We start from the raw sequence: 16,000 nt of genomic DNA, 5'->3' as shown, positions 1-16,000 counted from the left end.
GGAGAGGGTCCAGATTGTCTAGCCCAGCTGATTTGTAGAGGTCCAGATTTTGCAGCTCTTTCAGAACATCAGCTACCTGGATTTGGGTGAAGGAGAAGTGGGGGAGGCTTGGGCACATGTTTAGCAATAACATCTGCTAACCATGTGTATGTGACCAATACAATTTGATTTGATTTGAAGCAAATTTAAGTAGGACCATACTGTTACTCTGCTCAAACCCTTTTATTACGCTACTGTCATCACCCCACTGTGAAACCATGGATACTGCTGGCTAGCCTATCTTCAAAAAAGCATCTTCAAGAGTGCATGGAAGGAACATCAACTCTGTAGTTCTGTTCAGGACTACACGTCAAGTCACAGGACACTGGACAGCTACGAAGAAGGACAACAGTAGAAGACTTGTTGGAACCATTTCGCGAAGAGCCTTACAAGCGTACCAACCCCCCTTCCAAGGCTGCCCCATTCACCAAGAGATCCCAGCGAATCCGGGCATTTCACGTGAATACATTCAAGATTTCTTGCTCAAAGCGGGCGGCGGTTTGTGTGCAAAGTATATGGTTATTGTAAGTCAGGGTAGTTTCTGAATGTGGCAATGTTAAGTGTCTCTATCCCTCTCTCTCCCTCTCCATCTCTTCTTTAACCTCTCTGGGATATGTGGGACGCTACCACCTGGCCAAAAGCCAGGGAAAATGCAGAGCGCCAAATTCAAATAAATTACTATAAAATCAAACTTTCCTTAAATCACACATGCAAGATAGCAAATTAAAGCTACACTTATTGTGAATCCAGCCAACATGTCAGATTTCAAAAAGGCTTTTCGGCGAAAGCAAACGATGCTATTATCTCGTAGATTGCGATCCATGTTTAATAAACAAACGTAAAACACAAATTAATACAAACACTACAAAACAAAGAACGTAATGAACGTAACGAAAACCGAAGCAGCCTATATTTGTGTAAACTAACACAGAGACAGGAACAAGGACACTAAGGACAATCACCCACGAAACACTCAAAGAATATGGCTGCCTAAATATGGTTCCCAATCAGAGACAACGATAAACACCTGCCTCTGATTGAGAACCACTTCAGACAGCCATAGACTTAACTAGAACACCCCACTAAGCTACAATCCCAATACATACACACCACATACAAAAACCCATGCCACACCCTGGCCTGACCAAATAAATGAAGATAAACACAAAATACTTAGACCAGGGCGTGACAGAACCCCCCCCCTAAGGTGCGGACTCCCGGACGCACCTCAAAACAATAGGGAGGGTCCGGGTGGGCGTCTGTCCATGGTGGCGGCTCCGGCGCAGGACGTGGACCCCACTCAATCAATGTCTTAGTCCCTCCTCCTCGCGTCCCTGGATAGTCCACCCTCGCCGCCGACCATGGCCTAGTAGTCCTCACCCAGAACCCCACTGGACTGAGGAGCAGATCGGGACTGAGGGGCAGCTTGGGACTGAGGCAGCTCGGGACTGAGGGGAAGCTCGGGACTGAGGGGAAGCTCAGGAGTGAGAGGAAGCTCAGGAGTGAGAGGAAGCTCAGGCAGGTTGATGGATCTACCAGATCCTGGCTGGCTGGTGGTTTCGGCAGATCCTGGCTGACTGGCAGATCCTGGCTGACTGGCGGATCCTGGCTGACTGGCGGATCCTGGCTGACTGGCGGATCTGGCAGATCCTGGCTGACTGGCGGATCCTGGCCGACTGGTGGATCCTGGCCGACTGGCAGATCCTGGCCGACTGGCAGATCCTGGCTGACTGGCAGTTCTGGCAGATCCCGGCTGACTGGCGGATCTGGAAGAGTCTGGTTGACTGGCAAATCTGGAAGAGTCTGGTTGACTGGCGGATCTGGAAGAGTCTGGTTGACTGGCGGATCTGGAAGAGTCTGGTTGACTGGCGGATCTGGAAGAGTCTGGTTGACTGGCGGATCTGGAAGAGTCTGGTTGACTGGCGGATCCTGGCCGACTGGCAGATCCTGGCCGACTGGCAGATCTGGCAGATCCCGGCTGACTGGCGGATCTGGAAGAGTCTGGTTGACTGGCAGATCTGGAAGAGTCTGGCTGACTGGCGGATCCTGGCTGACTGGGGGATCCTGGCCGACTGGCAGATCCTGGCCGACTGGCAGATCCCGGCTGACTGGCAGATCTGGAAGAGTCTGGTTGACTGGCGGATCTGGAAGAGTCTGGTTGACTGGCGGATCTGGAAGAGTCTGGTTGACTGGCGGATCTGGAAGAGTCTGGTTGACTGGCAGATCTGGAAGAGTCTGGCTGACTGGCGGATCCTGGCAGACTGACGGCTCTGGCTGCTCCATGCTGACTGGCGGCTCTGGCTGCTCCACGCTGACTGGCGGCTCTGGCTTCTCCATATAGGCTGAGCTCTGGCGGCTTCTTACAGACTGGCAGCTCTGGCGGCTCCGTGCAGACTGGCAGCTCCTTGCAGACTGGCAGCTCCTTACAGACTGGCAGCTCCTTGCAGACTGACAGCTCCTTGCAGACTGGCAGCTCCGTGCAGACTGGCAGCTCCTTGCAGACTGGCATCTCCTGGCAGACTGGCAGCTCCTTGCAGACTGGCAGCTCCTTGCAGACTGGCAGCTACTTGCAGACTGGCAGCTCCTTGCAGACTGGCAGCTCCTTGCAGACTGACAGCTCTGGCTGCTCCATGCAGACTGACAACTCTGGCTGCTTCATGCAGACTGACAGCTCTGGCTGCTCCATGCAGACTGGCTGATCTGGCTGCTTCATGCAGACTGACAGCTCTGGCTGCTCCATGCAGGCTGGCAGCTCTGGCTGCTTCATATAGGCTGGCAGCTCTGGCTGAGCTGAACAGACAGGAGACTCCAGCAGCGCTGTAGAGGAGGAAGGCTCTGGCAGCGCTGAACAGGCGGGAGACTCCGGCAGCGCAGGAGAGGAGAAAGGCTCCTGCAGCGCTGAACAAGCGGGAGACTCCGACAGCGCTGAAGATGAGGAAGGATCTGTGCTAGATAGGCGGGAGACTCCGGCAGCGCTGGAGAGGCGAAATGCTCTGGCAGCGCTGGGCAGACTGGCGGCACTGGGCAGACTGGCGGCACTGGCGGCGCTGGGCAGACTGACGGCACTGGCGGCGCTGGGCAGACTGGTGGCGCTGGGCAGACTGGCGGCGCTGGGCAGACTGGCGGCGCTTGCGGCGCTGGGCAGACTGGCGACTCTGATGGCGCTGGGCAGACTGACGGCACTGACGGCGCTGGGCAGACGGGAAGCTCCGGCAACGCTGGAGAGGAAAGCTCTGGCAGCGCTGAACAGGCGGGAGACTCCGGCTGCGCTGGAGAGGAGGAAAGCTCCGGCAGCGCTGGACAGGCGGGACGCACTGTAGGCCTGATGCGTGGTGCTGGCACTGGTGGTACTGGGCCGAGGACACACACAGGAAGCCTGGTGCGGGGAGCTGGCACTAGTGGTACCGGGCCACGCACCTCTGGGTGAGTGCAAGGAACAGGCACACCGGGTTGTGAAGGTGTACTGGAGACCTGGTGTGTATAGCCGGCATCAAATCCCCCGGAACTCCAACACACGTTTCAGGCTGAGTACGAGGAACTGACACGGGTGACATCGGACAGCTAACACGCTCCTCAGGGCGAATGCCGTGCATACTATGCCAAACCAACAGCTTTCTCTCTACTCTGTCCAATACATCCTCAACACTCTCAGACTCAGCACTCAGTTTCGCCGACAGCTCCAATTCCATCCATGGCTCCTTACGGTGAACAGGGGGAGTTGGCTCAGGTCTGACTCCTGACTCTGCCACACTCTCCCTGTGCCCCCCCCCCCAAGAAATGTTTGGTGGTGCCTCTCGGGCTTCCAGCCGCTCTGCCGTGCTAGCTCCTCATAATGCCGCCTCTCTCCTTTCGCTGCCTCCAGCTCGGCTTTGGGGCGGCAATATTCCCTGGCTCTGCCCAGGGTCCTTTCCCATCAAGGATCTCCTCCCAAGTCCATTTATCCAAATAGTGCAGCCTCTCCCACTGCTGCTGCTGCTGCCTCTGTTGCTTCTCCTGCTGCTGCCTTTGCTGCTGCTGTTGCTCCTGCTGCACCTGTCGCTTCTCCTGCTGCTGCTGTTGCTGCTGCCTCTGTTTACCACGCCGCTTGGTCCTTGGTTGGTGGGTGATTCTGTAACGGTTCTCTTGTGGTGAAGGAGAGTCGGACCAAAATGTGGCGTGTAGATTGCGATCCATGTTTAATAAACAAACGTAAAACACGAATCAATACAAACACTACAAAACAAAAAACGTAATGAAAACCGAAACAGCCTATACTTGTGTAAACTAACACAGAGACAGGAACAAGGACACTAAGGACAATCACCCAGGAAACACTCAAAGAATATGGCTGCCTAAATACGGTTCCCAATTAGAGACAACGATAAACACCTGCCTCTGATTGAGAACCACTTCAGACAGCCATAGACTTAACTAGAACACCCCACTAAGCTACAATCCCAATACATACACACCACATTAAAAAAAACATGCCACACCCTGGCCTGACCAAATAAATGAAGATAAACACAAAATACTTCGACCAGGGCGTGACACCAGATATAATGAGGGGACTGGGGAGCATGTAGCCTAGAGTCAAGATATAATGAGGGGACTGGGGAGCATGTAGCCTACAGTCCAGATATAATGAGGGAACTGGGGAGCATGTAGCCTACAGTCAAGATATAACGTGGGGACTGGGGAGCATGTAGCCTACAGTCCGGATATAATGAGGGGACTGGGGAGCATGTAGCCTACGGTCAAGATATAACGTGGGGACTGGGGAGCATGTAGCCTACAGTCCAGATATAATGAGGGCACTGGGGAGCGTGTAGCCTACAGTCTGGATATAACGAGGGAACTGGGGAGCGTGTAGCCTACAGTCCGGATATAATGAGGGTTCTGGGGAGCGTGTAGCCTACAGTCCAGATATAACGAGGGGACTGGGGAGCGTGTAGCCTGCAGTCCAGATCTAATGAGGGAACTGGGGATCATGTAGCCTACAGACCAGATATAATGAGGGGACAGGGGAGCATGTAGCCTACAGTCCAGATATAATGAGGGGACTGGGGAGTATGTAGCCTACAGTCAAGATATAATGAGGGGACTGGGGAGCATGTAGCCTACAGTCCAGATATAACGAGGGGACTGGGGAGCGTGTAGCCTGCAGTCCAGATCTAATGAGGGAACTGGGGATCATGTAGCCTACAGTCCAGATATAATGAGGGGACAGGGGAGCATGTAGCCTACAGTCCAGATATAATGAGGGACCTCGGGAGCATGTAGCCTACAGTCCAGATATAACTAGGGGACTGGGGAGCGTGTAGGCTATAGTCCGGATATAATGAGGGGACTGGGGAGCATGTAACCTACAGTCAAGATATAATGAGGGGACTGGGGAGCGTGTAGCCTACAGTCCAGATATAATGAGGGGACTGAGGGGCGTGTAGCCTACAGTCCAGATATAATGAGGGGACTAAGGAGCCTGTAGCCTACAGTCCAGATATAATGAGGGGACTGGGGAGCATGTAGCCTCCAGTCAAGATATAATGAGGGGACTGGGGAGCGTGTAGCCTACAGTCAAGATATAATGAGGGGACTGAGGAGCATGTAACCTACAGTCAAGATATAATGAGGGGACTGGGGAGCGTGTAGCCTACAGTCCGGATATAACGAGGGGACTGGGGAGCATGTAGCCTACAGTCCAGATATAACGAAGGGACTGGGGAGCGTGTAGCCTACAGTCCGGATATAACGAGGGGACTGGGGAGCATGTAACCTACAGTCAAGGTATAATGAGGGAACTGGGGAGCGTGTAGCCTACAGTCCAGATATAATGAGGGGACTGGGGATTATGTAACCTACAGTCAAGATGTAATGAGGGGCCTGAGGAGCATGTAACCTACAGTCCAGATATAGGGAGGGAACTGGGGAGCGTGTAGCCTAGAGTCCGGATATAATGAAGGGACTGGGGAGCGTGTAGCCTACAGTCCGGATATAACGAGGGGACTGGGGAGCGTGTAGCCTAAAGTCAAGATATAATGAGGGGACTGGGGAGCGTGTAACCTACAGTCAAGATATAATGAGGGGACTGAGGAGCATGTAACCTACAGTCCAGATATAATGAGGGGACTGGGGAGCATGTAGGCTACAGTCCAGATATAAGGAGGGAACTGGGGAGCATGTAGCCTACAGTCCGGATATAACGAGGGAACTGGGGAGCGTGTAACCTACAGTCAAGATATAATGAGGGGCCTGAGGAGCATGTAACCTACAGTCAAGATATAATGAGGGAACTGGGGAGCATGTAGCCTACAGTCCGGATATAACGAGGGGACTGGGGAGCGTGTAGCCTACAGTCCTGATATAATGAGGGGACTAAGGGGCGTGTAGCATACAGTCCAGATATAATGAGGGGACTGAGGAGCATGTAGCCTACAGTCAAGATATAATGAGGGGACTGAGGAGCATGTAACCTACAGTCAAGATATAATGAGGGGACTGAGGAGCATGTAACCTACAGTCCAGATATAATGAGGGGACTGAGGGGCGTGTAGCCTACAGTGCAGATATAATGAGGGGACTGGGGAGCATGTAGCCTACAGTCAAGATATAATGAGGGGACTGAGGAGCATGTAACCTACAGTCCGGATATAATGAGGGGACTGGGGAGCGTGTAGCCTACAGTCCAGATATAATGAGGGGACTGAGGGGCGTGTAGCCTACAGTCCAGATATAATGAGGGGACTGGGGAGGTTGTAGCCTACAGTCCAGATATAATGAGGGGACTGAGGGGCGTGTAGCCTTCAGTCCAGATATAATGAGGGGACTAAGGAGCATGTAGCCTACAGTCCAGATATAAGGAGGGGACTAAGGAGCATGTAGCCTACAGTCCAGATATAAGGAGGGGACTGGGGAGCATGTAGCCTCCAGTCAAGATATAATGAGGGAACTGGGGAGCATGTAGCCTACAGTCCAGATATAACGAGGGGACTGAGGAGAGTGTAGCCTACAGTCCGGATAAAATGAGGGGACTGGGGAGCATGTAGCCTACAGTCCGGATATAACGAGGGGACTCATGAGCATGTAACCTACAGTCAAGATATAATGAGGGAACTGGGGAGCGTGTAGCCTACAGTCCGGATATAACGAGGGGACTGCGGAGTGTGTAGCCTACAGTCCTGATATAATGAGGGGACTAAGGGGCGTGTAGCATACAGTCCAGATATAATGAGGGGACTGAGGAGCATGTAACCTACAGTCAAGATATAATGAGGGGACTGAGGAGCATGTAACCTACAGTCAAGATATAATGAGGGTACTGAGGAGCATGTAACCTACAGTCAAGATATAATGAGGGGACTCATGAGCATGTGACCTATAGTCAAGATATAATGAGGGAACTGGGGAGCGTGTAGCCTACAGTCCAGATATAATGAGGGGACTGGGGAGCATGTAACCTACAGTCAAGATATAATGAGGGGACTGGGGAGCATGTAGGCTACAGTCCAGATATAAGGAGGGAACTGGGGAGCATGTAGCCCACAGTCCAGATATAACGAGGGGACTAAGGAGAGTGTAGCCTACAGTCCAGATATAACGAGGGAACTGGGGAGCGTGTAGGTTACAGTCCGGATATAATGAGGGGACTGAGGAGCATGTCACCTACAGTCAAGATATAATGAGGGGACTGAGGAGCATGTAACCTACAGTCCAGATATAATGAGGGGACTGGGGAGCGCGTAGGCTACAGTCCGGATTTAATGAGGGGACTGAGGAGCATGTAGCCTACAGTCAAGATATAATGAGGGGACTGGGGAGCATGTAACCTACAGTCAAGATATAATGAGGGGCCTGAGGAGCATGTAGCCTACAGTCAAGATATAATGAGGGGACTGAGGGGCGTGTAGCCTACAGTCCAGATATAATGAGGGTACTGAGGAGAATGTAGCCTACAGTCCAGATATAATGAGGGGACTGGGGAGCATGTAGCCTACAGTCCAGATATAATGAGGGGACTGAGGGGCGTGTAGCCTACAGCCCAGATATAATGAGGGGACTGGGGAGGTTGTAGCCTACAGTCCAGATATAATGAGGGGACTGAGGAGCATGTAGCCTACAGTCCAGATATAATGAGGGGACTGAGGAGCATGTAACCTACAGTCAAGATATAATGAGGGGACTGGGGAGCGTGTAGCCTACAGTCAAGAAATAATGAGGGGACTGAGGAGCATGTAACCTACAGTCAAGATATAATGAGGGGCCTGAGGAGCATGTAACCTACAGTCAAGATATCACGAGGGGACTCATGAGCATGTAACCTACAGTCAAGATATAATGAGGGAACTGGGGAGCGTGTTGCCTACAGTCCGGATATAACTAGGGGACTGGGGAGCGTGTAGCCTACAGTCCGGACATAACATTGGGAGAGAGGATTGATCAAGTCCCTAGCTGTCTCTATGCTCTAAATGTGTGGAGACCAGAATGACCACAAGCAGTCTCTTGCACAACGGCATGGTTATTTATCCCTAAAAACTCTTTACTGACTCTACTGACTACACTCAACACACACAGGGAGGTTTCCATCCAAAGGGACTGTCAGTTAGTATAGATCAGTATGACATGTTTTCCAGTGACTCATTGCATGGACGCTCTTATAAAACCATACAATTCACATCAATGTGCATCAGCTCAGTAAATAAACATGTTGTTTCGTTTAGGTTCCTACAATCCGGCCCCCACGATGGCTCCATTACCAAAAGGAAAACAGGGAGAGTGTAAACCCACTGATAGACTACTCAGGAGGATGTGGGGCAAACATAATGGCTAATGGGCTGGGTGTGTTTCTTGGAGAGTTTAATAAAGTGTGTGTTTTTGTAGAGTGTAGAAAGGTATGTGCTTTTGGAGAGTTTTATAAAGTGCCACAGGCTACTAAGTGTGTCGTAAATTGTTCACAGATCTAGTTGCACAATCACTGTCTGGATCAACGTGCCTTCTCCACCTGGAGGAATCTAGTGTGTGTGTGTCTCTGTGTCTGTGTGTGACTGTTTTTGTGGTTGAAATGTGTCTATGTTTACAGCATGTTTGTGTGTTCACGTGTTTGTACTGTATGTGTGCTATCGTGTGTGTGTGTGCTATTTTTGTCATTGTGTGTGTGTTTGTGTGGATCAGTTCAGATTACTCTCATTATGTGCCAGCTGTTAGTTATTTTCTACGATGCTCTCATGGAAAACCTATAACGAGAAGCAATTAAAGTATTTCTATACTAATGATATTTTCTGGTGATGCACTGGTCTCACTATGGGTCCATGTCCTCCATAGGACATGTGCTTACTGTACACAATTAGGGGTTCAACAAGGGTTTTTCTAAGATCCTCAAACCTTACAGATCTTTGCACTGAAAATTGCCACCAAAAGGTTTTTCCAAGAACCCCATAGGAGGTGGGATTCATTGAGGAACCTCCTTAGTTAGTGGGGGTTCTTGAAGGAACCTAACTGCCCAACTGAAACATTTGGATTTGAATTTGAAAGGACAACAGGTGCAAGGACTTAACTGAAAAATGTAAAGATCTCCTCAATTTAAGGTAAGGTTTTTTATGATGATACCATGATCAATCTTTTCATATTTGTGCAAATGTTTCTACAACAGAAAATGGACACAATTCAATGGATATCAATCAACAAAGAGGTAAGAATATGTAGCTATAAGACTATGTTGAAGGCTAGCTGTATTGGGTGCAGATGACTGAACTGCTCAATTTTGTGTCTGTAGGTATTCAGACGAGGAGGCATACAAAGGTATGTCAGTATGTTATGCAGATCACATGTACCATCCTCCTGCCTTACCTCTTCAATGAATATCCCAGAGGCCTCTACGTTATGGACATGGTATGTGTTTGAAAACCATTATCCAAAAAATAGTGTGTTATTGTTGTAATGAGCATTATTATTAATAATAATAATAGGGGGGTAGTTCAAACATTAACCCGAAAAGGTTCTTCCAAAGGTTCTCTGAGGATCCATTTAAAGGGGTTCTTATACAGAACTTATACAGTTGAAGTTGGAAGTTTACGAAACACTTAGGTTGGAGTCATTAAAACTAATTTTTGAACCACTCCACAAACTTCTCGTTAACACACTATAGTTTTGGAGAGTCCGTTAGGATCCTGTCTCAGGATGGTAAGTTGGTGGTTGAAGATATCCCTCTAGTGGTGTGGGGGCTGTGCTTTGGCAAAGTGGGTGGGGTAATATCCTTCCTGTTTGGCCCTGTCCGGGGGTGTCCTCGGATGGGGCCACAGTGTCTCCTGACCCCTCCTGTCTCAGCCTCCAGTATTTATGCAGCAGTAGTTTATGTGTCGGGGGGCTGGGGTCAGTTTGTTATATCTGGAGTACTTCTCCTGTCCTATTCGGTGTCCTGTGTGAATCTAAGTGTGCGTTCTCTAATTCTCTCCTTCTCTCTTTCTTTCTCTCTCTCGGAGGACCTGAGCCCTAGGACCATGCCCCAGGACTACCTGACATGATGTCTCCTTGCTGTCCCCAGTCCACCTGGCCATGCTGCTGTTCCAGTTTCAACTGACCTGAGCCCTAGGACCATGCCCCAGGACTACCTGACATGATGACTCCTTGCTGTCCCCAGTCCACCTGGCCATGCTGCTGCTCCAGTTTCAACTTCCACCTGACTGTGCTGCTGCTCCAGTTTCAACTGTTCTGCCTTATTATTATTCGACCATGCTGGTCATTTATGAACATTTGAACATCTTGGCCATGTTCTGTTATAATCTCCACCCGGCACAGCCAGAAGAGGACTGGCCACCCCACATAGCCTGGTTCCTCTCTAGGTTTCTTCCTAGGTATTGGCCTTTCTAGGGAGTTTTTCCTAGCCACCGTGCTTCTACACCTGCATTGCTTGCTGTTTGGGGTTTTAGGCTGGGTTTCTGTACAGCACTTTGAGATATCAGCTGATGTACGAAGGGCTATATAAATACATTTGATTTGATTTGATTTGATTTGATCCCTAGGAGGGGACCTGAGCCCTAGGACCATGCCTCAGGACTACCTGGCATGATGACTCCTTGCTGTCCCCAGTCCACCTGGCCGTGCTGCTGCTCCAGTTTCAACTGTTCTGCCTGTAATTATTATTTGACCATGCATTTATGAACATTTGAACATCTTGGCCATGTTCTGCCACCCCTCATAGCCTGGTTCCTCTCTAGGTTTCTTCCTAGGTTTTGGCCTTTCTAGGGAGTTTTTCCTAGCCACCGTGCTTCTACACCTGCATTGCTTGCTGTTTGGGGTTTTAGGCTGGGTTTCTGTACAGCACTTTGAGATATCAGTTGATGTACGAAGGGCTATATAAATACATTTGTTTTGATTTGATTTGCTAGCGGGCCATGTCGGTGGCACTGTATTGTCCTCAAAGCACCCAAAGAAGTTGTTTAAGTTGTCTGGGAGCAAGACGTTGATGTCTGGTTTTCGTTTTGTAATCCAGGATTGTCTGTAGACCCTGCCACATACATCTTATGTTTGAGCCGTTGAATTGCGACTCCACTTTGTCTCTATACTGACGCTTTGCTTGTTTCAAATCAAATCAAATCAAATGTTATTTGTCACATACACATGGTTAGCAGATGTTAATGTGAGTGTAGCGAAATGCTTGTGCTTCTAGTTCCGACAATGCAGTAATAACCAACAAGTAATCTAACTAACAATTCCAAAACTACTGTCTTATACACAGTGTAAGGGGATAAAGAATATGTACATAAGGATATATGAATGAGTGATGGTACAGAGCAGCATAGGCAAGATACAGTAGATGGTATCGAGTACAGTATATATATATGAGATGAGTATGTAAACAAAGTGGCATAGTTAAAGTGGCTAGTGATACATGTATTACATAAGGATGCAGTCGATGATATAGAGTACAGTATATACGTATGCATATGAGATTAATAATGTAGGGTAAGTAACATTATATAAGGTAGCATTGTTTAAAGTGGCTAGTGATATATTTACATCATTTCCCATCAATTCCCATTATTAAAGTGGCTGGAGTTGAGTCAGTGTCAGTGTCAGTGTCAGTGTGTTGGCAGCAGCCACTCAATGTTAGTGGTGGCTGTTTAACAGTCTGATGGCCTTGAGATAGAAGCTGTTTTTCAGTCTCTCGGTCCCAGCTTTGATGCACCTGTACTGACCTCGCCTTCTGCATGATAGCGGGGTGAACAGGCAGTGGCTCGGGTGGTTGATGTCCTTGATGATCTTTATGGCCTTCCTGTAACATTGGGTGGTGTAGGTGTCCTGGAGGGCAGGTAGTTTGCCCCCGGTGATGCGTTGTGCAGACCTCACTACCCTCTGAAGAGCCTTACGGTTGTGGGCGGAGCAGTTGCCGTACCAGGCAGTGATACAGCCCGCCAGGATGCTCTCGATTGTGCATCTGTAGAAGTTTGTGAGTGCTTTTGGTGACAAGCCGAATTTCTTCAGCCTCCTGAGGTTGAAGAGGCGCTGCTGCGCCTTCTTCACGATGCTGTCTGTGTGAGTGGACCAATTCAGTTTGTCTGTGATGTGTATGCCGAGGAACTTAAAACTTGCTACCCTCTCCACTACTGTTCCATCGATGTGGATAGGGGGGTGTTCCCTCTGCTGTTTCCTGAAGTCCACAATCATCTCCTTAGTTTTGTTGACGTTGAGTGTGAGGTTATTTTCCTGACACCACACTCCGAGGGCCCTCACCTCCTCCCTGTAGGCCGTCTCGTCGTTGTTGGTAATCAAGCCTACCACTGTTGTGTCGTCCGCAAACTTGATGATTGAGTTGGAGGCGTGCGTGGCGACGCAGTCGTGGGTGAACAGGGAGTACAGCAGAGGGCTCAGAATGCACCCTTGTGGGGCCCCAGTGTTGAGGATCAGCGGGGTGGAGATGTTGTTGCCTACCCTCACCACCTGGGGGCGGCCCGTCAGGAAGTCCAGTACCCAGTTGCACAGGGCGGGGTCGAGACCCAGGGTCTCGAGCTTGATGACGAGCTTGGAGGGTACTATGGTGTTGAATGCCGAGCTGTAGTCGATGAACAGCATTCTCACATAGGTATTCCTCTTGTCCAGATGGGTTAGGGCAGTGTGCAGTGTGGTTGAGATTGCATCGTCTGTGGACCTATTTGGGCGGTAAGCAAATTGGAGTGGGTCTAGGGTGTCAGGTAGGGTGGAGGTGATATGGTCCTTGACTAGTCTCTCAAAGCACTTCATGATGATGGAAGTGAGTGCTACGGGGCGGTAGTCGTTTAGCTCAGTTACCTTAGCTTTCTTGGGAACAGGAACAATGGTGGCCCTCTTGAAGCATGTGGGAACAGCAGACTGGTATAGGGATTGATTGAATATGTCCGTAAACACACCGGCCAGCTGGTCTGCGCATGCTCTGAGGGCGCGGCTGGGGATGCCGTCTGGGCCTGCAGCCTTGCGAGGGTTAACACGTTTAAATGTCTTACTCACCTCGGCTGCAGTGAAGGAGAGTCCGCATGTTTTCGTTGCAGGCCGTGTCAGTGGCACTGTATTGTCCTCAAAGCGGGCAAAAAAGTTATTTAGTCTGCCTGGGAGCAAGACATCCTGGTCCGTGACTGGGCTGGATTTCTTCCTGTAGTCCGTGATTGACTGTAGACCCTGCCACATGCCTCTTGTGTCTGAGCCGTTGAATTGAGATTCTACTTTGTCTCTGTACTGACGCTTAGCTTGTTTGATAGCCTTGCGGAGGGAATAGCTGCACTGTTTGTATTCGGTCATGTTACCTGTCACCTTGCCCTGATTAAAAGCAGTAGTTCGCGCTTTCAGTTTCACGCGAATGCTGCCATCAATCCACGGTTTCTGGTTAGGGAATGTTTTAATCGTTGCTATAGGAACGACATCTTCAACGCACGTTCTAATGAACTCACACACCGAATCAGCGTATTCGTCAATATTGTTATCTGACGCAATACGAAACATATCCCAGTCCACGTGATAGAAGCTGTCTTGGAGTGTGGAGTCAGCTTGGTCGGACCAGCGTTGGACAGACCTCAGCGTGGGAGCCTCTTGTTTTAGTTTCTGTCTGTAGGCAGGGATCAACAAAATGGAGTCGTGGTCAGCTTTTCCGAAAGGAGGGCGGGGCAGGGCCTTATATGCGTCGCGGAAGTTAGAGTAACAATGATCCAAGGTTTTTCCACCCCTGGTTGCGCAATCGATATGCTGATAAAATTTAGGGAGTCTTGTTTTCAGATTAGCCTTGTTAAAATCCCCAGCTACAATGAATGCAGCCTCCGGATAAATGGATTCCAGTTTGCAAAGAGTCAAATAAAGTTCGTTCAGAGCCATCGATGTGTCTGCTTGGGGGGGGATATATACGGCTGTGATTATAATCGAAGAGAATTCTCTTGGTAGATAATGCGGTCTACATTTGATTGTGAGGAATTCTAAATCAGGTGAACAGAAGGATTTGAGTTCCTGTATGTTTCTTTCATCACACCATGTCTCGTTAGCCATAAGGCATACGCCCCCGCCCCTCTTCTTACCAGAAAGATGTTTGTTTCTGTCGGCGCGATGCGTGGAGAAACCCGCTGGCTGCACCGCCTCCGATAGCGTCTCTCCAGTGAGCCATGTTTCCGTGAAGCAAAGAACGTTACAGTCTCTGATGTCCCTCTGGAATGCTACCCTTGCTCGGATTTCATCAACCTTGTTGTCAAGAGACTGGACATTGGCGAGAAGAATGCTAGGGAGTGGTGCACGGTGTGCCCGTCTCCGGAGTCTGACCAGAAGACCGCCTCGTTTCCCTCTTTTTCTGAGTCGTTTTTTTGGGTCGCTGCATGGGATGCATTCCGTTGTCCTGTTTGAGAGGCAGAACACAGGATCCACGTCGCGAAAAACATATTCTTGGTCGTACTGATGGTGAGTTGACGCTGATCTTATATTCAGTAGTTCTTCTCGACTGTATGTAATGAAACCTAGGATGACCTGGGGTACTAATGTAAGAAATAACACGTAAATTTTTTTTTTTAAATGCATAGCTTCCTAGGAACGCGAAGCGAGGCGGTCATCTCTGTCGGCGCCGGAAGTTACTGTTTGTTTGATTGCCTTACGGAGGGAATAACTACACTGTTTGTATTTGGTCATGTTTCCAGTCACCTTGTTATGATTAAATGCGGTGGGTACGTACTTTCAGTTTAGCGCGAATGCTGCCATCAATCCATGGTTTCTGGGTAGGGAAGGTTTTAATAGTCACAGTGGGTACAACATCTCCTATACACTTCCTTATAAACTCGCTCACCGAGCCACTGTATACGTGAATGTTATTGTCTGAGGCTACCTGGAACATATCCCAATCCACGTGATCGAAGCCATCTTGAGGCGTAGAATCTGATTGGTCAGACCAGCATTGGATAGATCAAAGCACGGGCGCTTCCTGTTTTAGTTTCTGACAATAGGAGGGGATCAACAAGATGGAGTCATGGTCAGATTTTCCAAAGGGAGGTTGGGTGTGGGCCTTGTATGCATCACTGAAGTTAGAGTAGCAGTGGTCGAGGCATTTGATTGTGAGGAATTCTAGGTTAGGTGAACCAAAGGACATGAGTTGTTGTATGTTGTTACGTTTACACCATGAGTCTTTAATCAGAGAGATGTTTGTTCCTGTCGGCGCAATGCATTGAAAATCCTGTTGGCTGTATGGACTCCGACAGCATGTCGGACAGCTAGCCGTGTCTCCTTGAAACAGAGTATGTTATAATCCCGGATATCTCTTTGGAAAGCAACTCTTGCTCTAATTTTGTCGACTTTGTTAACTAGGGACTGGACATTAGTCAGCCATATCAGTGATTATCTAGGAGGTGAGTTTATTGTCTCCACCTTGTGTTGAGATTCAAAGTTCAAACCATTTTAAACGCACAGCTGCCACTTCACACTTTTTCTGGTCCAATGTGTTAATTTCTTAACCAATCATTTATACCTTTTCCTCGAAAAGGGTGTTTCTGAC

The sequence above is a fragment of the Oncorhynchus kisutch genome, linkage group LG13 (genome assembly GCF_002021735.2).
Source record: "Oncorhynchus kisutch isolate 150728-3 linkage group LG13, Okis_V2, whole genome shotgun sequence".
In the NCBI taxonomy this organism is placed as follows: Eukaryota; Metazoa; Chordata; class Actinopteri; order Salmoniformes; family Salmonidae; genus Oncorhynchus; species Oncorhynchus kisutch.
The sequence above is the reverse complement of the archived record's forward strand: the minus strand, read 5'-3'. Positions refer to the sequence as shown.